Source organism: Cryptotermes secundus, unplaced genomic scaffold, assembly GCF_002891405.2.
Source record: "Cryptotermes secundus unplaced genomic scaffold, Csec_1.0 scaffold116, whole genome shotgun sequence".
NCBI lineage: Eukaryota > Metazoa > Arthropoda > Insecta > Blattodea > Kalotermitidae > Cryptotermes > Cryptotermes secundus.
The window spans coordinates 1,408,496-1,432,914 of record NW_019732857.1 but is presented as its reverse complement, the minus strand read 5'-3'; the positions used below and the strand labels follow the sequence as shown (position 1 = coordinate 1,432,914).

General features: G+C 39.8%; 1 protein-coding gene across 2 annotated transcripts in view; it reads right to left on the bottom strand.

The window, feature by feature from the left end:
* The window catches only part of LOC111867749, a 143,507-nt gene that overhangs the window by 106,873 nt on the left and 12,215 nt on the right, over positions 1 to 24,419 (bottom strand). Inside the window, exon 1 of one of the 2 annotated variants that reach the window (XM_023857873.1) lies at positions 22,938 to 23,012. The exons of the other annotated variant lie outside the window; for it this stretch is intronic. The gene's annotated coding sequence lies outside the window, so the exon portion shown is untranslated. Of the gene's footprint in view, positions 1 to 22,937; positions 23,013 to 24,419 lie in introns of those variants that run through there. 2 annotated transcript variants of the gene reach the window in all.

Genomic DNA, 24,419 nt, shown 5'->3' with positions numbered 1-24,419 from the left:
GAAGACAGACCTGACTCTTCATTTAGTCATCATATCATGAAGACTCGTGGAGAACACTGGATAAAATTCCACACATTCTTATTATCATGTAATTACAGAATCCCGCGGGAATGTCTTTTTTTTTTCTTCCTCTTCGCTCCCACTTTGGAGTATAGGGCTGATTTCTCAGTTTCATTGATCATTTATAGAGACGGTAGGACTCCTTAGAAGGGTGATCAGCTCGTCGCAAGGACTCTACCTAAACACAGTACAACACAAACACTGAAAAAACGCATACACACATCAAACATCAATGCCTTGTGTGGGATTCGAACCTATGATCCCGGCTTCCGAGCGAGCGAAGACAGTTCATGTTCTAGACCGCTAGGTTACCGTGACCGGCGAATGTTTACTAACATTTCTACACGTAATTCGCATTCAGGAAGTCTATCTCTCGTGATAGAGTTTTCTGAGACTCCGATATCTCTCGATACTCAGTGAGGTAAGTGTAAGGTGAGTAAATCTTACAATTCAAAGCAAACTGTAGCCTATAATCTGCTACACCCTTAAAAGGTGCCTGCATCAAATGATAAGCTACCCCATACTGGTCAATCATTTCGTAACTACTTCGCTTAACATTGGAAATAATTTCATAATTTAAATACAGTGTATTTAATTTAATTCTTCTCAATAATTCACAATGAAAAGATTTGCTCATTGTAACCTAAGCAAGAATCACAGTGAAGCAGATGGCATGGTCTGCTCGCTCCCTGCCTCATACCGGTTCCTTGCTTGGCTTATTCTCTTGCTATGAAAGTAAAGGGGTTGTGTCCCTCCGAAACCTCTATTACTTTCATGAGACTACTCAGAAAATTAACTCTTCATTGTCAGCGCTGTGAGAACCTCAGCAGAAAACTCTTCAGTTTTTAGCGTGACAGGCTCACTGAAACTTTTCACTAACACAATTTAGATTTTAATTTCATTAGAAATTTAATTTAGTAACTGCTGGCTCTATATTTTCTTTTAAGTTAACTTTTTCTGACACTAAGTTTCCGCTTCTGCGTCCCACGTCAACAAACAAACGTACAAGCACAATCACATGAGAGTTCTGCAATTCACGATTTTAATCAGACCAGTGTTCCATTACATCGCACATTGATGACGAGACTGGTCAGGGATTTTCTCAAGTTGACTTAGACAAACGTCACATCTGTCGTATGCTCTCTTTCCTGCAACAACAGCGCTAATGTTGCTGATTAATACTCAACAGAACACACAGCCTAAGGGACATGGGAGGGAATGTTATTTAGGTTGGTTGTATAGTGGTACAGTTTCTCAAATAAACTTGTAAATCAACATAGACCAGCAGTGTCAAACATTCGGCCCCCATAGCCACAAAGTGCGGCCCCTAAACTTTTAGAGCTAATTGATATTAAAATCAATATTAAAATGTTAATAGAAATATTTTTTGTAAAGACAATTTTCCAACAGACCAGAAGACAAGAAGTCTCACGCAGACATAAATTAACAGGCTGCAGGAAATTAAATGTTTTGCTATTTCTAACATAATTTCTTGTGTAATCTCTCTTTTTACATATTGAAAAGCTGTTTGATACTTGTCAAAAATGGCATTCTCTTGCTTTTTAAAACTGTAAAATATGTGACTTAGGTAATTATATTGAAATTATTCCTAAATAATAATTAGAATTAATTTTCCTTGTATCAAAATCTAATGTATATTTCTATTTTGAAGTGCGGCCCTTGGACTATTATTTGTAGGGTTGAGGTGGCCCTCTGTACAAGTTGAGTTTGACATGCCTGACATAGACGATTGCTTAAAGTGTGACAGACTTCTATATAATTTGGCAACAACGGAAATATAGTCCTATTCTACTTCTTATACTGCCGATCACAGGTACCGATTGTCTTCGCCTGCTCGAACACTGGGATCGTAGGTTCGAATTCCACTCGAAGCATGGATGTTTCCTTGTGTTTATTATGTGTCTGTGTAAGGCAGCGGCCCCGCGACGGACTGATCCCACGTCCAAGGAGTTCTACCCACTGTCTTAGAATTTGAAACTGATGTGAAACGAAGCGTTTCAAAGATGCCCTGTGCTCCAACTGAAAACAACAGGAATGTAAGAATAAGAAGGTTTATTATACTGAGAAAGCTCTGTCTCTAAGATCAGCCATCTTGTAACATTCATATCGCCTTTTCGATCCTCCAAATTTCCTTCCCAAAAAAATTATTTTATATATCTTCTGAAACAACTTTCATTTTGAATATCTCAACTACATGTCCAGCCAATCGTATAGCCATTAATTTAACTACCTTAAAATTTTAAGAGAAAAATGTTCCATTCCTCGACTACCCATTTCCATTTTGTTCTAAATTATGTCTTTTTCCTACACTTCCAGTGTGCGGAAGAGTTGACATTAGCACAATTAAAATGACATGAAGACAAATTTCTTCGGCAGTTTAGTAATTATAATTGACCGACAATAAAAGTTCATCTGCTGTAAGAACCAGGGTGAGTCACACTTAGTTTAGACAACCTCATGAGAGAAAAGCCCTACATATCTGAATTTCCCACCTGCATACGAATAATGGAAGTATGTTCAAAACAGAATTACATTCTAAGGACGACTTACCGGACTGTCTCATCAGCTGATAATAGTTCTCATAGTAGACGGTGTTTACATCGCTAATATGCACACGCAATTCGACATGTCTTAATTAATTTTGTTCTCCTAATCGCAATGTTTTGTTCCTTCTGAAGCTTCAATTCTTTTTCACACAGCTGATGGACTGGTAGTATCAGTGTGATTAAAATGTTACTGTAAAATACGTTCCGCCGGTCACGGTAGCCGAGCGGTCTAAGGCATGTACTTTCTTCGCTCGCTTGGAAACCGGGATCGTGGGTTCGAATCCCACTCAGGGCATGGATGTATACTTTGTGTGTGTGCGTTTTTCTGTGTTTGTATACAGATAGAGGCCTTGCGACGAGCTGATCACCCGCCCAATGAGTCCTACCGAATGTGTAAGGTCTAGAAAAAAACCAAAATGAACAGAGAAGTTCATGGAGGTAGGCCAAAGCCCACTGGGGCTATGGTGCCAAGGAAAAAAAAATACGTTCCAAAACTCATAATTGAATTTTTCATTAGATGAATGGACGGAAATTTTGTAACATGATGTAATATTTCTTGTAAACAGCAGAATGTTAGCACTAAAGTTTTATAAAGTGAGCTTTAAATTCTGCATATTATTCTTTCATAATTACAATATTAATTAAAATTTAATTTTACTGTAATTGACCATTAACACAAATTTAAGGAAAACCGTTATATATTTCGACGTCTCGGGTCATCTTCAGGTAGTGCCTTACCAGAAATTCTGCTTCTGATTTGTCATTATTTGTACTCGTATCTACCTTTCTGAAATAGAGATTCAGAGCTTTTAAGTGGGTTTACACTATTTTTATATATTAAATTTACTGGCATGTATTATAAGCATTCATAAATGATATAGTATGAGGAACGTTAATTAACACTATTTGGCAGTATATTTGTTATGAAATAAAGTAAAGTCTTTGGCAGTTTGGAGTAAAATCTAATTTTCCTGGTCTTGTAATTTAAAAGTCTTTGAGCTCTTTATTTTGAAGTGGTAGACCTAAATACATTCTTCTACAGAAGTGCTTCTAAATGTACAATCATTTTGATAAGTACTGTCGAAAGATACAAATAACAAAGTAGGTAATGAATGTATATTGTAACAATAATCCTGAATTTGTCTTTTACTCTAGAGTTGAAAAATCATATTTTTTTGTGAATTTCAAAAACTACGACAAAACGATGTTGGTAAAAAAAATGTGGACTTCAATCTTTACTATAACCTTTGTTCAAGAAATTCTCTATTCTGATAGGTAGTTCATGTTTTGTAGTAGAGCTGCACGTTGGAACTCATGGAAGTATTCATGCAAATCAGCCACTATTGTTGTCCTATTTTAACCCAATGTAAATTTTTCGACTGATTTTATGTGAAATGAAAAAAAATATCATGACAATTTGTTCAGCTTTCTAAATTTCGAACATGCAAACAAAAATGGAGAATATAAATTCATTTTTCCCTTTTCTGGTAATATACCGAAACTGAGGATAGATGTTTAAGGAGAAAATTCAAAGCCAAGACCGAAGAACTGGATGCCCTACACAATACGTCAAGTTCCTTCAATATGAGAAGACAGACAACTACATCATATAGTAAAATGAGGAAGGAATGAATATGGTAAAGGTTCAAGCGTTACATACCGTATATTAATTTCATCTGTCTTCATATGCAGGACTATAAACTCAGAAGGCAGGAAGTTTAGTTTCCTTGTTACAGATGATGAGAGATTTTGGTAATTTTCGGGCTTGTGTGGAAAATTGTTGTTGATTATGGAGAATACATGCTCGGAAATTCAGCCATATCCAAGCACTCATAAAGAGAACCAATGTTATGAAATCGTACGCCTATAGCCCTTTGATTCAAAATGAAAACTACTAGAAACTGGGTTTGTAGTACTAGCATTTTGTTAACCACTACAAACAACAGCGGAACACTTGTAATGGGGACCCGATCAATGATAATACCTCTGCACATACAAGAAGACCCATAAAGGAGGCATATATCTATGATTAGATCAGGATTCGAACCCAAAATGGCAGTGATCTAGTAGTCCGAGACTATGATCCCCTAGATCTCGATATATTCTACACAAATGTACCTTCAGTGTCATAATCATTAAAAGTCTCAACATTGCTCTAGGCGATTATTGTGAATCCCGCTACGAGTCTTGTCTAAAATGTTATCATATTCAATCGCTGTATATATTGGTCTTACAGTAACAACAGGGCGTTAAAATGAAGAGACAATACTGTAACACAGAGCCTGGTTTACTTATTATCATCATAGCGATCTTTAAATTTTGCAAAGTCAGCTTACTGTGTTCTTATCCAGATTGCAAAACACCCGTTACTGTGCCTCGTTTCAGAATGTCGAGATGGAACACAAATTTTTCATAGTTCATCTAGCTGAATAAGGAGCGCAGTGTAATAGTATACAGAACACAAAAGATTGCTCCAGATCCTGGTTTTAGACTCTTATACACGTATTTTGACCACGTAGGATGACTCAGGACAACGCAATGTGCAACATGTCCTTACCTAATGGGCACTACATTTACCGTTAAAGTGCAATCGAAGTAGAATGATGCATTCAAAACCTAACCATACATTTCTTTCGTTTTCACTCTTCTTCTGCCAGAATTGAGGGCAGACACTTCAGAAGTGCAATTCAGCATTTTCAATAATGAAATTAATGGGAACCATAAAACCCTTTGCAACTCATTCAAAGTAACAAGATTTCAAAATTCATCCTTTTTAATAGAAATCTTGTACTATTCTCAGTTCAACAAAAAGACTAATACATAAGGTATTCTTTGCCATGCATGTTGATCACTACTGTTATCCTCACAAATAATGTGACAGCTTAGTTAGATGAAGTACAAGTAAATAAATAAACTTACAAATATTTTAATTCAACATTTAACAAGAAGTTATTGGAATTACGAATGTTCAAGAGAATGGAGGTGTTTCAGAAAGTAAGGCCAAGTCTTGCCATCAAATTTATATCCGCAAATTTTCGGAATATGCCTGATTTCGTAATCCGCGCATGATCTTGTATACCTTATTTACATATGTACGAATTGTAGCTCAGACATTCAGTTATCTTAGTTTTGTCTATATCAATTTATCTCCACCGTAACATTTGGGTACCGGAGCTGAGGTCTGTCCAGCCTCCTATCCAGTGAGTACAAGGGCGAATAGTGACTCCGGCGTGGAAATATTACTCAGAACTATTTTGTGCCGTGGTTTTAGAATGCATGGAAATTTGCCTCCATTCCCAATTCAAGGACAATATTACCTTAATTTTCTTATCTTCTTTTTGGTGATTTTTGACAACTCTAACACAATTTCTGCTTTGCTTTCCGTCCATTAAATTTTCATCACGTATGTGTGGTATATGGATTTCGCTTTCAAAAGGTTTAGTAGAATTTTATTCTTACATGGTGGTTCCTGGGGAAAAATAGCATTTGCTTCATTTGCATATGATTCAATTAAATGTTTTCGAAATAGTTCATAATGTAGCTCATAGTGTCAATTGATATAGTGTTTAGTGAATAATGATTTGGTATACATGTGACAGGTAGCAGTCTTGTCTTGTCTAGCGGTACTTCCCAGCATTTTGCTTGATAGATAAGGAAAATTCGCAGTCGCAATAAACGGTCTCTGGGCTAAGATTCTTTTAACTAGCAACCTTCCGAATAGGAATCAGTGTGCTACCCACCCCTCCGTGATACTCAGGACGTCGAATTTTTAAAATGTAAAGATTTTGTACGTTAATTTCACAAGCACGTGAACCGAGTCTCATAAATTGGAGGTTGTACAGTCCAGCTCGCTTATGTGAAGCCTAGAAGGCGTGCAGTTGTCAGATCTCTTGTGGGAATGCCTGTAACGCCCGCCGCACCCGGTCACATGATGGAACAATGGTGGAGAGCAAATAAATGTACTTTGCAGGAATCCGCAAAAATAAACCGAGGAAACTGTGAAAAATCCCGCCAAAACGGAGAAATTCGAAATGCGTATCTCTCAATAACCTCAAGCGTGTAATTATACAGGATCGAATAAGTGAGAAGACGAATGTGATTGCGTGTAATTATACAGCTGTGTTCGTACACCTGAGGATGACCTCTTGAGGTCGAAACATGTAGTGTAATAATAATAAAAATATGTTGTGTGGTCGGTAAAATTGACTCTAATATTGATTAAATACACAACAGGCTGCAAGAAACAATTAAACTCAAGCAGCCATGATTCTAAAGTTGTTTAACGACGCTGTTTCAAGTAAATAACATTTTTTAACATATTCACTGCCAGGAGTCTTTAGCCCGCCTCCAAAACCCGAGGTTGGAGGAACACTTGCTACACGTAGGCGTAGATCAGCTCTTCTGTGCTGGTAATTACTAGACAGTTTCTATGTAACGTTGGGAATATCTTGAGTGGCCGAGCAACTAATGAATTCTCAGTAAAGAACTCACTCCATGTAGTCATTTAGTTAACTGCAGCTGCATAGATTGCGAAGTGTCTAATGAAATGGGAGCATGGTCATGCAAGGAAAGAGTTAGGACGGACGCTGTTGTCTGGAAACTCTGTTACTCTGCTGGAGTCCCTTGAAAATACTGAATAAACACAGGAAAACCTAATACAGTTGTCCAGTAGCGGTTTAAGTAGGGAAGCTACTAGCAGCAGCGAGTACAAATGTTACAGCTACATCAGTCAGTCAGATACGAGCCTGCCAGCAGAGGGGTGCCTATCATGCACCAATGCGCCAGCACATTGAACCTTCAGCTTTGATGGCGCCACGTACGATCTGCTAACGATTGTAGAAATCAAAACACATTTGTAAAACAGGTTAATGCTTCTGCACCTTAGGAGTTCCCGGGATTGAAATGAACAAAACAAACGACTGCTTTGTGGTTTTGAATAATTTATTTAATTGACTTTTTAGTCATTTATTGCAGATACAAGTCTACTGTCGCAGAAAGAAAGTCACCGCTGAAAAGCTGATCACGTTACAGATACACTGCTTGGAGTCAGATTTTTTTTTTACATTTTTTAATTAGACGTTTACGTAGCAATATTTTATAAATGTAGATCTTCATGAGACCAAGTATAATTAGAATGATAAAGTCGAGGAGGATGAAGTGGGCACGGCATGTAGCACTAATGTGGGCAAAGAGGATTGCGTATACGATATTAGTGGGAAAAACAGATTGAAAGAGACCGCTAGGAAGATCTATATATAGGTGGAAGATAAATATTAAAATGGGACTTAGATAAGATGGGATTGTATAAGCTGGATTGATCTGGCTCAGAATAAGAACCATTGGCGGGCGCTTGTAAACAAGGTAATGAACCATCAGGTGCCATAAAATGTTTGAAATTTCTTGAGTAGCTTCACAACTGGAGATTTTTCAAGAACTCCATGTAGTTAGTTAACGAGATTTATACGTATTTTGTGCTATACCCCTTATTTGTGTTCAACTGATAAAATGAAGTAAATTACAGGTTTTTTTCCTTGGCACTACAGCCCCAGTGGACCTAGGCCTACCTCCATGAACTTCTCCGTTCACAAATTACAGGTTACATATGACAAATATAATTCAAAAGTAAGCTCGCCGGACAACGTTCAATGTGGACCCCCAATATGAAATTTCATCAGATTTCATTAATTGGATTCTTAAGTGAACCATTCAGATAAGAAAAAAAATTACATGAAAGACGCATATAATCCTCACAGCAGTCGGAATGGCGTTTCGTTGGCACGAAAACAAGTGCACATTGCTGTAAGAGGCCAGCCTGTGGTCTGGGTGAATATCATACAGTCGTGCATCAAAACGAGGTCTGGCTGCGAGGTCTGGCAGGCAAGTATGACACTCAAAACGCTATGTTACATGTAAGGAACTTTGATGTCTGATATCTGTGGAGAAGAGGAAGAGCTCTGCCGGAGAGCGTAAATTACAGAACAGCAGTCCGTTCTTCTCATTAGATTCCAGAATGTATACAACCCTTTCTACGCTTCACACCTCAGGTCTGACTGCATATTCCATTCCGGGCTTAACATTAAAATTCGAGGTAATAAATAATTCACCCATTACTGACCCGTGATACCAGCGCGCAATGTGGCCCGAGATTGTTCTTTACGAGGACCGCCAAAAAATAAGCGGTACTTGACAAGTAAATGAATGTGGTTAACTTCGCATTTCCAATGTTGCACAGGTCAGACATGGGTATTCCATAATAATATATAAATCCTCATTCCATCTCCATATACACGTTCTTAGATGGAGCTTATGGGACTTATTCCGACGAAAGGATCATTGGCCTACGTGATAGTACTGTGACGCTTCTGTACTAAAACTTATTAGCCTAAGCATATGTCCCGGTTTGCCGATCACAGTGGCCGCGCGGACTAAGGTATGAACTGTCTTCGTTCCCTCGAACACTGGGATCGTGGGTTCAAATCCCATTCAAGGCATGGATGTCTGTGTGAGTTTATTCTGTGGCTGTGTTGTTCTGTGTGTTGGTAGGGGCCTTGCGACAGGCTAATCCCCTGTCCAAGGAGTTCTATCTCTCTGTATAAGATTAAGAACATTTAAAAGGGGTCAAGGTCAAACAAAAGACTGTAGAGCCATAGACAGATATAGATACATTTAGCTTAGGCGCTCCAGACGATTTTTGTACTTTGTCCCAGAGTCCTGGAGAGTTATTTTCTGTTTTGAACCATCTGTTTACAAATAAAGACAAAACTATTTTCCCTGCAGAGGTATTTGTTAGGAAAAAGTAGAGAGTTTAAGGTTCAGGGGCCCTACGCAGAAGGGAATTTTGAGACCTTATGTCGAGTAGCTGCTGATCACAGTGGCCACGCGGTCTAAGGCACGACTCGTCTTCACTCGCTCAAACGCTGGAATCGTGGGTTCGAATCCCAATCGAGGCATGAATGTCCGCATTCTGTGCGTTTATTCAGTGTTTGTATTGTTCTGCGTATGTAGAGGCCTTGCGACGGGCTCATCCCCCGACCAAAGAGTACTACTGACTGTGTAGTTGAAATAATTTTTGCAAATGTGAAATCGTCTTTTCATGCCACTACTGAAAAATATAACAGTACATTAATAACAAGCACGAAAATCTTTCAGAAATAACTGTCTCTCGAATGAAATAATAAATACACAAATTAATAAAAAAAATAATGCTTTCAGTGAGACATACTGATTAAATTATAACTTCATTTTTTTTTAATTTCGCATAGTGGGGGGTGGAGTTCAGTCGGGTCCACTCGGCACGGCGGCCACTGGTTGCCCTACTGTACCTGCCCCGGGTGATTATGATGATGGAGAATTTGGTGGAATGAAGATTGGCAAGGGAAACCGAAGTATTCGGAGAAAACCTACCCAATCGCCACTTTGACCAGAACCAGGTTTGAACCCGGGCCGCCGCCGTGGGAAGTCAGCGAGTAACCGCTTGAGGTATGGCGCGGCCATACTTTCATCTTATTCTACAAACACAAATTTTGCTGAACACTGAAGATGGTGGAAGAAACTTCAGCGCTTGCTCCAATGAATTATACACTTCTTTTCACAACGCCTACCTTCATAATTAAGATTTTAAATAATCTGTATGATAACATTAACAATAGTAACACAACATTGAGTTTCACGTGTTCTAGATATTCTAGACGTACAGCAACAATATATGACTTAGATTAATTCACAACTAGTAACAAATGCATTCGTTGCATTACTTGGGCATTAGAAAGTGAAATCTTTCACTTCCGAAATGAAAAACATGTTTGACAAATGTGTTCGTAAAACTAGGAGCCGGGGTAGCGTAGTCCGTATAGCGACTAGCTACTGGCTGGACGACCGAGAAGTCGTAGTTCGAGTCCCGGTAGGGTCAAGAATTTTCTCTTCTCCAAATCGTCCAGACCGGCCCTGGGGTTCACCCAACCTCCTATCCAATGGGTACCGGAAGTAAAGCAGCAGGGGAGTGAAGCGCACCTCCACCTAGTATCAAGGTTAAGAACGTGTGAATCTATACCTCCACTCCCCGATACGCTTTCATGGCGTAGTGCTTAATTTGTTGAGCACAGGGACAACTTTATCTTTACCTTTACTCGTAGAACTAAGTAGCTGAAGTTAGAAAAATGAGGTAGAGTTTTTCAAGAGGAACGGAGAGAGTAGTATTTTGTGGTTGAGAATAAGTCATGTAAACATATATTTAAACATAGAGGAAAAGTACAACTCGGGCGACATTTCAAATCTAATCACGCAGATTTGAATCAAAAGTGTTGTAAAAAATTAAAAAAAAAAAGAGGCTCCATCTTCTTTAGTTCAGGAAATAAAAGCCCACCACAACGTTTATGAACGGCTTAGCTGTGCAGAACATGGCGTCGATGAAATGAATTTCGATATACCCCACTTAATTGTCAAAGCTTTGAGGTCTTTCACTGAATACAATTTTTATTAGAATAAAATAAATATATATGGTGTTTCACAGACGCATACATGCATAAACTGCGCAAAAAAAAAGTTGGAAGTTGTCAGTTTGAACCAATTGGCAGAACAAAGGTGGATAAATGGTGATTCAAAATATATTGAAACACAATTTTCCGACATATTCAGTTAGTTACTATACACTGCCTGTTAGTGAGTTAACACAGAGTATCTCAACTGCGCAAGTGATATTTGCAACTGGAATAACAACTGATTTTGTTGTGCACGAAGAAGTTACAGATCTTTGCTTAATGCAAGGCCGAAAAGACCACTTCATTTAGGCACTAGTATGTAGTCTTCAAAAGCTTAATTTGGAGCTATCTAAGGAAGTGGGCATAGTAGTGACGCTTTCTATGATTCACTTTAAGTACGGTATGATACATCTTCACAAACTCATGCATGAGTTACGTCTCCAAGCTGAATGAATGCAATGACGTATGATTATACAACAAAGGAAAATTTCAGGGATTATGGTTGATGTCGGTGCTCTTTACTTAATTATGTTTCATACTTAGGCCACAAACTGTTCACGGTGTTCCATGACGAAATCCAAACTCAATGTGATTGCACTGCGTAATGCTTTCATCTTTGTTGGCTTAGTTAATATAACGTACTGCGATATTTTCTGTCACTGAAGGACAACTACTCACTTACACTGAAGATGAATGTTTAATATATTACAGGCGTTCTTGACAAATTCTCTGATATTTGAAGTGCCAAAATAGCAATCTTCAAAGGAAATAACCAGTTCTAAGTGAACTATACAACAGTATATCCACCGTCCGAAAGAAATTGAGGTGACACTATTTAATTCGAAACTTCTGAATAAAAACACTTGCTACCTACCGCACTTCTAGAAAACATTTTAACAGTCCAAGAAGAACAGTGGTCGGTACGGTATGTCAGACACACTGAACAGTTCCAGTAATCAATAACAGAAGCCGGGATAGCTCAGTCGATATAGTGACTGGCTACGAGCTGGACGACCGAGGGGTCGGAGTTCGAGTCCCGCTACGGTCAAGAATTTTCTCTTCTCCACGTCATCCGTACCGGCTCAGACACCGAGATCATGGGTTCAAATTCCATCGGAAATGGCCATTTGTTGCCTTTTGTCACTTTCTTGAAGAATACTGTCATCTTACATATAAAGCCGTATAGATCGTAGCAAGTCAACCGACGTTTCGGCGTAAATGTCGCCTCCATCTTGAAGGTAGAAGAATAATTCCAGCAATAAACCAGCTTGAATCAGGTAGCAAACAGAAAACATATACGAGGGGCGTTCAAGTTCTAAGGTCTCCGATTTTTTTTCNAGTGTGAGGAGTGTTTTTGATACTTAAAATGGCGACGTTTTCGTTACAAGAACAGCGAGTAATCATTCGTTTTCTCCACTTGCGTGGTGCGACACGCATTGAAATTCATCGCCAGTTGAGTGAGACGTGCGGTGATCGTGTCATGAATGTGAAAAATGTGCGTTCGTGGGCGCGACAGTTCAAAGAAGGCCGAACGTCGTGTGACAACGAACCAAAACAATCTCGGCCTCGCACCAGCCGGTCGAGCGAGTTGAGAAAGTTGTTTTGGAGGATCGCCGATTAAGTGTGGAAAACATCGCCCCCAAAGCTGGCATTTCCGTGGGATCTGTGCACAAAATCCTGCATGAAGACCTGCGAATGCGGAAAGTGTCCTCCAGGTGGGTTCCACGAATTTTGGCGGATGACCACAAGGCTGCACGCATGGCAATGTTGAAGGCATGAATGGGACTTTCTTTTCATCAACTGTGACAATGGATGAGACATGGATGCCGTTTTTCAATCCGCTATTGCATCAGCAATTTTCCAGTGGTCAAAACAGACTCCTACAGAAGCGTTCGCAGCGGCCATGGAATCATGGCGTCGACGTTGTGAAAAATGTGTACGGCTGCAGGGAGATTACGTTGAAAAGTGACAGAAGTTTCAAATTTTTTGTATGATTATTGTGTGAGACAAAAAATCGGAGACCTTAGAACTTGAACGCACAACGTACTTCCAGACGTCGGTTCACTTTCAAAGAATAATAGGGCTTTATTTCCCAGAAGATATAATACTTCATAATCACGGCTGTGAGAATCTCAAATCCTAAATTTCGAGTATTTTTCTGTAACGGTTTATATGTTCAGAGATTCCTCATTCATGATGTTTATCATTTAATTGCATATAAATCCAGAAGATATCCACTAATGCTGAGAGGCAGGAATTCGAATAAGATTGTAGCGTCATTATTTTTATAAATTCGTTCGATTAGTCCTATACAGTAGTCCCATCGAATTATTTACTTTAAATAGTAATGACCTTGAGAGCTATAGTTGTCCTCTTTTTCCGGTTACGGTCATTCCAGCTTATGTCCATTCCGCGCTATCCAATTGCGTGCTATATCCGACATTCTTTGTATCTGACCGCGATGTGCACGGAAGTGACCACACGCAAGTAACATTCGTTGCTCCTGGTGTTGATTTCTTACTTGAAGGCAACAGAAGAGATTAACATGCAAACATTAACCGGGTCAGAGCCAATATTCGGATGTAATTTAACCGGGATGTGCACGGAACCAGTAGCACAACCGACAACAACAAGAACAAACAGAACTGCAGAATGCGAGTAAATCTGGGCTAAGGTCAGGACACCGTAACACCGCGACACATCAAATGATTAGTCAAACACATATGTTACTTGAGGTGGGAGCAGCCTCGTTGCTTTACAAACTACAATTCTAGCGTCCACCAAGCGCCAATATGTACGTCATGTATATAAGTGTGCATGTTAAAACAGCGAAGTGAGTATCGTGTTAAAATTAGAGGAAATATTGATGTTTCTCAACATGTAATAACAAAACAATTAAGATATTAAAATGTACTCATATAGAACCCGTTCAATGTATGTAGCAAATAAATTTTTCCATAAAATTCCCTTCTATCAGAACCGAGAAAATTAATCTTATAAAACTTGGTTTTACGCTTCATTGTTACGTTGAGATATTTCATGACATGCACTTCACTATAAAAAATTCTTGTAGATATTGTTTAATAACGGATACTTCTTTTATTTGTATCCACGTTGGCCGGATTATACTTCTAAAAACATCCGATAAAAGTAGAACTCGCCAGAAAAAATTCAAATATAAAGTAAGTAAAAAAAAAAGTAAAGCTATCCCTGTAACAGGCCGCAGAGGTCCATAGGGTTGTGAGATGTTGAGGTTCCCACATTTTCTAGACGATCGGCTTATATATGGCGGCTAGTCTGTCAGCCCTACGCGCCGGCCGCCCTTTACTCCCAACAATTTTCCAAGAATATTCCTGGTACTCATTTCTGCTAGAGGCTAAGTCAACCCCAGGGCCATAGTGCGGCTGGAAGGATTAGGTCAACTGAAAAATCCAATGACCTCATCGCGACTCGAACCCGCGACCTTCCGGCTAGTAGCATAGCGTCTCAATCAACTACGCTACGGCGTGTCCCATTATTTCTATAAGAGGTATGTTGCTGTTACAATTCCATAGTCACCGATCTTCGCGAACGAACTGTCGGCTTCCTGTTCGGGAGGTTCGTTTTAAAATCTCAGAAATCAAACTGGTTATCTTGAGATAGTTCTCCTGTTCCCTTCCAGCTCCCAAAATATAAGCTGGTAAAGTATTTCAAGCCGGTCAAGGTAGCCGAGCCGTCTAAGGCATGTACTGTCTTAGCTCACTTGGAAACCGGGATCGTGGGTTCGAATCCCACTCAGGACATGGATGTTTAGTTTGTGTGTGCGCGTTTTTCTGTGTTTGTGTACAGGTAGAGGCCTTGCGACGAGCTGATCACCCACCCAAGGAGTCCTACCGAATGTGTAAGATCTAGAAAAACCGAAATGAACGGAGAAGTTCATGGAAGTAGGCCTAGGCCCACTGGGGCTGTAGTACCAAGTAAAAAAAAAGTATTTCAAATTAATGAATCTGCCCGGCGATGACACGGCGAAATGCACTCGTATACAAATCAATATACTTAATCAATCTAGTAACGACAGAAGATATTTCAGGTATTCCCCATACCCTAGGAAGAGTAGAAGATAGTTCGGGTCCCCCCCCCCGTATTTTAGCAAAGAGACCCTTATTGTCATGGTACCATTGTTGTCATTATTACATTGTCGATAAGATCTAATTATTATCACTACTCCATTGTTGTCACGATCAAATTGTCATGATCCCATTCATTTTATGAATTCATTGTTCTGACGATCAAAATTTCTTTCTTACAGAGTAAGTAATTGGGAAAGAAATTGGCTTGGATTTGAACCCATGCACGTTTTGAGATATCTAAAATTACGGCAAATAGGTCCTCTGCTATCATGCCAAATTTAGTCGAAAGAAGTACATCGGTAAGGAAGAGTGTAAAGAACAAACAAACAAACAAATAAATTCACTTCTTTATAAATACGAGTATATTATACACGGATAGAGCGAGAGACTGAGTTTAGGTAACGACCACTTCCTTCCATATCCCTTCCAAGCCATTATTCAACTATCACTCTATGATTCAAAGAAGTGTATTTTGAGCTACTGAAAGCGTTGTTAAATAAATCAAAAACAAACATAGTCTTCCAAGATGTCTCTTTCCTTCTGGTTTTAGGACCAAAATTTTGAATGCATTTCTATTCTATCGAATGGCTACTATATTTCCACAGTCTCATACTTCGTGCTCCGATCACCCAAATAATGCAAGGCAAAGAATAGAGAATACGAAACTCCGCATATTATGTACAGAACTATAAGGCTTATTTTTGGACTCTATCCATCGCCTGGTATATATAAGACAAAAAACCACAACATTTCGGAGACTGGACGGTGGATAGAGTCCAAAATAAGCCTTTTAGTTCTGTACAGCATTCACCATCGTCAGAACCTATCAAGTCTATCCCCATAATATGCAATTTTCTCCAGCCTCCTGTTACTTCCTCTGCCTTGACTTCAAATATCTTCAGTGTGAGTAGCAGATCAAGTCTTATATATACCTATATAAAATAACCGNGGTTCAAAGATTAGAATAAACAGAATTTTAACTTTACCGGTTATATTGGGTTTTCGGACTTTATCCATCGTCCTGGTTTTTAAGATAAGTAAGAAAAACACGACGTTTCGGAAACTGGATCTGTCTCCGTCCTCGGGTGAGGGAAAACACCTATTCTGTTGGGTCCCTTAGAAAGAGCTAGCCTCAATCACTGGATCACTGGTGTTTTCCTTCACCTGAGAACGGAGACAGATCCAGTTTCCGAAACGTCGTGTTTTTCTTACTTATCTTAAAAACCAGGACGATGGATAAAGTCCGAAAACCCAATATAACCGGTAAAGTTAAAATTCTGTTTATTCTAATCTTTGAACCAGCAGCGCCCCTTTCAATATTGACCTGCTTTGGCCTATAGCAGCTCTCCAAAATGGACACACATTCCTGCTGTCCGAAATAATGCGGTCAAAACCACACGCCTAGATACGGTATCATCTGGCTAACAATAGCGGAAGTTGGCTCTGCTCGCATTCTGGTGTCATGCTGTCCGTAGCGTGGATCGCATGACAGAAGTGTTCCCATATACTGGTTACCAGGAAATAAGTTAACATCTTAGCTACACACAGGTTGCAGGTGACTTAGCCAAGTTATGTACTGTGCAATGTCTGGAGTAAAACTGAAACACTTGATAGCTGCTTGGTTTCGCCTGGACCACTTAAATGTTTCGAATCCTCTTTTGTGTACCTGTGTTCTTACATGGCCCTGAAATACTGTTTCATTGATACTGCTACGCATAATCAGGTTCTTGAGGGCAGAACCTGCGTCTGTCTTTCAGTAATACAAGAATAGTTTTATAACCATAATTAACTGCTGGTTCATGCATAAAATAAAATTATTTAAGGATGTCGGAAAGATCATAAGAAGCTGGACAACTGACCGACTTCTAACTACATGAAAATGTATTGAGTGATTTTCACTTGTTTCGTGTCGTTATATTCAGTATCATGGGTTAAAGAACTTCTAGTATTACGTGACTGTGAAAGATTAAATTTATAAGTATTCTCCCAGAATTTTCCTGAATTATCTGATGAAAACTAAGGAAAGCCTCTAAGTCATACCAGTCACAGAGTTAAGATTCGAAATCGTAATCCCCCCCAGTACTAATCAATACTGTTTACCACTGAATCATGTTATTCGTTCCAGTACACGGAAGAGTTGGTTGTCTGGGAAAAACTCTTTTCAGTCGTGTATTTAATTGCTGAATTCATTAATGAAAATTGAGTTTGGAACTGGAGCATATCGGCACACATTAAGAGAGTTCCATTATTAAATCTAAAACTTAGAAATCAAAGCATATGATGTTCATATAGTGTTAATGTGTAGCATGCACAAGGAACAGGAAGGTAAGAGATTCCTTCTTTATTTTGTCGAATTTGTGACAATGGTGGTGGGATTAAATCATTTCGGAATTACTACTACATAATTCCTTACAAATATAATCGATACTTGACTGACGTAATGGCACAGGAAACTTCACATAATCAGTACGTAAACTTTATTAATCCTGATCTGACATAACAACAGTCAGCTCTACTAATAAACAGCAACCAAGAGCCCATAAACAACAAACTCCGTGGTTTTAATCTACAAGCGAACTATACCGACCGAACGACAGCAGCTTGTCAGCGAAGTTAATGCCAACTTTAGCGGATAGAGGTGTCGCGTGGTCAGTGCAACAAACCTAACGGCTTTAATTTCGGTTTTCTTGACCGAAGTCACTACTTTTCTATTCAAGGAGCTTCTCAATTATCCTCACGAGGCTGAGTGGACCACGTCCCAGACCCACTACTTCTCAGAACAATCTTGTAGCGCAGGGAATCGAACCCGGAACCCCTGGATCTGTAGCCAAGAACTCTGATCTCTAGACCACAGAGGCGGCAATCCAGGGCCCATGGAGATATAATATGCTACGTGATAACTGGGGCTATGCAAAGATGTTACGCAGTAGAAGACAGAGGATGAAGACGAAATTCCAGGACCCAAACACCGGAATAATTTACTGAGGAAGACGACCCCAATATAAAATCAGGCAGCTTTAGGGGTGGTAAGATGGAGACCCGTCACTGCACTAGCTCAGCGATAGACTGGACGCTCTACCCTTAGGATATTTTTGAACTCATGGTCTCTAGCCTGTTGATAAATGATTTTGTCCAAGAAGACCTAGGCTAGGAAATGGACAAACCAAGAGGCAATGGAGCGTCCGGGAATTGCGGAACATAAAATAGAGCTCAAAAAAAGAACTTAAATCTCCAAAAGTGAACATAGACATCATACCGGAAACTAAGAAAAAGCCTGGAGGGTCGTGAGCTATGAAAGAACACTGTCACGTGTTAGTGACTATACAAGGTTTTTTTTTCTGTGGCGCTACAGCCCCAATTTGGGCCTAGGCCTACCTCCATGAAACTCTCCGTTTCACTTCGGTTTACTAGATCTTAAACATTCAGTAGGATTCCTTGGGCGAGTGATCAGCTCGTCGCAAGGCCTCTACCTGTAGACAAACACAGAAAAACTCACACAAACATCCACGCCCCGAGTGGGATTCGAACCCGCGATCCCGGCTTCCGAGCGAGCGAAGACAGTGCATGCCTATAAAAGGATTTGGATTTATTAAATATATATATATAACTCGTAACTACGAGTAATTATTAGGATATTGCAAATCTGCACCTTTTACAATTAATAATAGGGAAACAAGTCGAATACTTGGAATGTAAAATTCTTTCCACTTCTATCGAAAACACGTTCATTAAAAAGCCTATGATGTGGAGGGTTAAAATTAGTTCAGACAACATTTGTATATATATATATTCCTTTTATCAAGGCTGCGCTAAAGCCGGCCGACAAACTTCCACACCAACAAGTCGCAACATATTAAGACTGCAGCTGTGTGCTTTCTGTATACGCGGAAACTAACATTATAAATACAGTTTAATTAGTTACAATATTAAAACAATATAGAAGAATGGAACATGTTCGGATTATTTTGTTTATGTGAACTTAAGCTTGTTTTAGCTTATGTTAATTATGTACTCTTTAGTGTATATTTCATGTAGTTTACGTACGTAGGTGATATGTTCTTCGAACCAAAATTCTCCCTCCGTCCCGCCTTACACTCTGCAGTTTGACGCTTGAGAAGGCTAGTGTATGGGGCACAAACACGAATAGTTACAAGCCTAACTCCCATGATGTAATAGTGGAGTGAGGTGACCACCTGAGCATACAAAGGTTGGCTGCGGCCTTGGGGCTATTGTCATGCAACGTCTTCACGTCTGTGCCAAGTCACGGTTCTGAATTGACAATGTAAGTGAGTATGTCGACCACATGTCATATACCCAAGACGGAAACTTTATTACATCCGCCTTGATGCTACATACCAGTTGATGCTTATATTACACACCTTGATTGATACATCAAACGTGATAGCTATACTCCGCTTCGGCGTTCTTATGGGGTCTCTAAACGTTCTAATCCCACAGAAATAAAAACCGGCTACAAGAATGGGAACAATTTATCTATTTATAATTTCAGGATTTTGGAACAGCTTAGCCAATGAACTGGCTCATATGGGGTGGATGGTCAGGGTTCGATGACAAGTAAGGTAAGGGAAGTGTTTTGTTATCATCATGTCAAGACTTATTCTGGGGGGCACCACAACTTACTTACTCATGGAGCTGAGCCCTTCTGGAGGAGACGCCAATTCTGCAGCTACTCAAGAATTTCTCAGCATTTTATTGAACACGAAGGTTCATCACCGTGTTCACAAGAGCCCTCCACTGGTTCCTATCCTGAGCTAGATCCATCCAATCAATACAATACCATCCTATCTCTCTAAGGTCGATTCTAATATTGTCCACCCACCTACGCCTTGGTCTTCCTTGTGGTCTCTTTCCTTCTGGCTTTCACACAATATCCTATACGCATTCCTCGTCTCCCCCATTCGTGTTACATGACCTGCCCACCTCATCCTCCTTGACTTGATCATTCTAATTATACTTTGAGAAGAGTACAAGTTATGAAGCTCCTCATTATGCAGTTTTCTCCAACCTCCTGTCACTTCATCCCTCTTCGGTCCAAATATTCTCAACACCTTGTTCTCAAACACCCTCAGTCTATGTTCCTCCCTTAATGTCAGAGACCAAGTTTCACACCCATAGAGAACCACAGGCAAAATTATAGTTTTGTATATTCTAATTTTTATGTTTTTGGACAACAGACGAGAAGACAAAAGGTTCTGGACTGGGGGTCACCACAAACTCCTAATAATAACATAATCTGAATTGCATTCTCTTCTGCATTCAACAAATAAAAATGTTACGGGAGAACAAGGGAAGGTTTTCCTCTTGCCTACGAATAGCGGGATTCGAAATTCTGAAGGCTAATATTAATAAAATTGGTCTAGAAAACCGAACTTAACGGCCGTGAGGATTCGTTGCGCTGACCAAGCGACGCCCTCTATCCGCTAAAGTTGGCACTAACTTTACCGAAAAGCAGCGGTCGCTCGGTCGGTATAGTTCGCTTGCGGCCTAAGGTCACATAGTTAGATATTAATAAAAACAAGGAGTACAAGTAGATAAATATCTGAAGCATAATTTATGTAAGACCCCACTGAATCTTTGAGAAGGTACATGCTGGTACAACTGTTCGCTTTCAGGCAACATGTCTTTCGTCTGAATTTCAACACATTCCTCGTCAGGCCTTATAATATTGTTTGACGAATTATTCACAAGTTCCGAGCTGTATGGTCAGCATCGTGTTACAACCCTCACCCATCAGAATGGCGTTCTGTGGGCCTCAGATCTAGTCTGGGTGCATCTGTGAAGTGAAAACTCCATTCCCCTGCTTGCATTTGAATCCCAGCAATTCAGTCCGCAAGTAATCACGGTGATTCATCACATTAACTGAAATGAATTTCTTCCGATACCTTTCGTGCGAAAATCCCCTAGTGACAAGTTTATTGGAATCACATTCGTTAAATTAGATTTTCACACAGGCGGATGGACACGGCCTCTCTTACAGGTGTTAATTTGTGTAAAGAAAGCATAAAAATTGCAGTATTCAGTAATTAATATTCGTTCTTAAAGCTGTGGTTCGAATTATCGGACGCCGGTAGCTGGAGAATGAACTCATGAACTGGATCAGAATGCTTAATTAAAGTTCTGCGCCTTTATGCAATGCAAATCCACTTACATTTTTCACGGAACATACAAGAGCTACAAACTAAAGGAAACGTCCGCGAATTTACGTAGTCTGAAATTATACAGAGACTTCGCAATTAACACGAGCGCGGAATTACACAACCTCATTAACTTATGTGAGGAAAATTTAAAGATTAAAACATTTACACGCAGTGTTAGTTCACCTCAGGCATCTTTCTGACGGCACTGAACAGTTGGCAGATACAGAAAATACGAAACTGCCATCATATTCACCTAGTTGGCTTCCGTATTCTTTTCAATAGCAACAGTAAAACTGTAAGAAACGAATGTTCTACTGACCGAATGCACCAACGAAGAATAAAGATTCTTATCAGATTTTGCACGTAAGGGGGTGTGAAAAGTAGTTAATTCGAGAAGGATTGACAGTTCACTGTAGCGGAAACTATATGAGCTAAAGGAAAGTTTAAGACTACTGGGAAGCAATCAAAGGTGGTCGGCTGTAGGATGTTGACATGAGCGCGTTGCGCGACCATAGACTCGTGCACATGTTGATCATATTCTGGGCTACAGAAATATCAGTACTGATTGAACTCAAACATCAACCGCTCCTGCGAATTTAATTATTCGCGATTAAGAGTTATATCTTTAACAGATATCTTTAACCTCTAACAGAAATTAATACCAGGAATTAATTACATAATTTTCCTGGGGAGTAAAGCGCGGCAGGCGCGTAAGGCTGACAATCTTACCGCCATACTTTGAGCCAGTTGTCTAGAAAATGTGGGACCCTCAACATCCCACAACCCTATGGGCCTTTACGGCCTGGTACAGGATAGTTTTACTTTACTTTTTATGTCTACGAGTGTATATAAGAAGGAATACAAACCCTTATATGTAATTTACTTTAATTCATGTATGCACTTAAAGTAACTCCATTAATATCTATCACCAGGAAAGGTAAGGTATTGCTATTCCTGTAACAGGCCGTGGAGGCCCATAAGGTTGTTAGACGTCGAGGCTCCCGCGTATTCCAGACAATCTGCTCAAAGATGGCAGTGAATCTGTCAGCCTTACGCGCCGGCCGCCCTTTACCCGCAAGAAGATTCCTGATACTCATTTATGTTAGAGGCTGAGTCGACCCCGGGACCATAGCGCGGCTAGAAGGATTAGGTCAATTGAAAAATCCAATGACCTCATTGGGAACCGAACCCGCGTCCTTCCGGCTCAATGAACCTCAATGAACTACGTTACCGCGTGCCCTATTTATCAATCACCGTTATACATACAAATTATAATAATTACTGTTTACTTTTTGGTTTAATATTCTGAATTCTATGAGCCTGATTATTCAAGTTCTGATTGCTTGTGATTATTTGCTTCAAGGTAAGTTTTGTTTGTCTGTTCCTTCTCAAAGACTATATCCATTTTAATTCCCTATAGCTAGGTGATCTGCAATATATTTAATATCCAAAGAAGTTAGGAAACGTACGCATAGCTTAATAAGTGTGGCACGTTCGCTCCTTTTTAGTTTTACTCTCTGAGGCGGGAACAAAGTTTGTCTGTTCTAAGCACGGAGCAATACTCACACGCAACCGTCGAGTCACTGAACGCTGGAAGCCGTACGCATAATTACAGATGTCCCGGTATACGGCTGATACCATCCACGTTTACTGGTCGCACTTTTGGAAATGCTGACCTAGACCGTGCAGAATTCTTTCGATCAGGGAAGCTGCCACGTTTGTGGTGAATTCCAACCGCACGTCTGGCTGGGCGAATTGCCTACGCACGGTCAAGGTCGGATCACTTGCACGGTCTGGCATACTTTCATGGCGATAGCAGGCTGATGCAACTAAACCGCATTTTTGTTAATGGTACTGTAGTTCAGCGACGTGCTACAATAACATTTCTTAATATCGGATACAGTTACATAATAAAACTGTACTCTTAACCTTTTAAAGCACTGTGGTAATTACAGGCACATGTGTGTAACATACACACTTACAACTTACATGATATTAAAAAGAACTCTGTATTTTACCATAAAGTGTATTTATATGTGTTGTATGAGTCTCACAGTAAGCAGTGTTCCCTAAATAGCTTTAATCGGTTGATATTTGTAATGGAGACGGAAGATGTGCTTATTTGCAAAAAGGGCTCTGAAACCAACCGCAAAATTATTATCATGTAGAATTTTACGTACTCGGAGCATTGACTGTGAAGAAGCCTCCTCTCCTTGGATATAACTTCTTGTGGTCCGTTTCGTTATATGCCAGAAGATATACCCACTTATGTGAGAACCTTAAAATCTTATGTAAACTGCATTTCTTTCAATGTCGTATTTTAGGCCCTTGGAGTAGAATTGTTCTGAACTCAGCAATTAACTTGTGCTACAGGCATTACGAGTTGTAATGAGATAACGACTCTGTCCTGCATTCTGGTGACGAGACACTGACATACGCTTACACACACTTGCTTGTACATATATGTTTACTCCTAGGCCAACCTCTCTACTAGCGTCCAGTAGAGCTTCTGTGCATTTCTTTGTAGTGATTATATTACCCTACAAAAACGTAACTTCATCACCGTATTCCAGAAGCTGATGTGTCCCATTCAATTTCAGTCCCTCCTGCTTTTCCTAGACCTTCCTAATGACATATTCTAAAGCAAAGTTGAAACGCAATGATGATAGAGCGTCTCCCTGTTTCAGACCCTTTTGAAATGTGCCTGCTACCTGCTTCACGCTGTTTTCTTGCTTGGCTTATTCTTCGACCCTGAAGGTGGAGGTGACATGTAGGTTGACTTTCAACGGACACGCTGTGTTATATCCCCAGGTGCTAGAACTTTTTGGAATAGAGTCAAAATTACAATCGTCTGAGAAGTGACGCCATATAGTCTGGCAGAAAGGTTCCAATGTTTCGAAGCAACATTCATCCTCTATATTCCAGGTACCTCAGACAAGAATGATTGTCATAATCTTAGCTCCGAGAATCTCAAATCCTACGGAATAAATTGTACGTCAATCTACTGGAAGCCCACACTGCTATCATCAAGTGTTGGAAACCACAAAC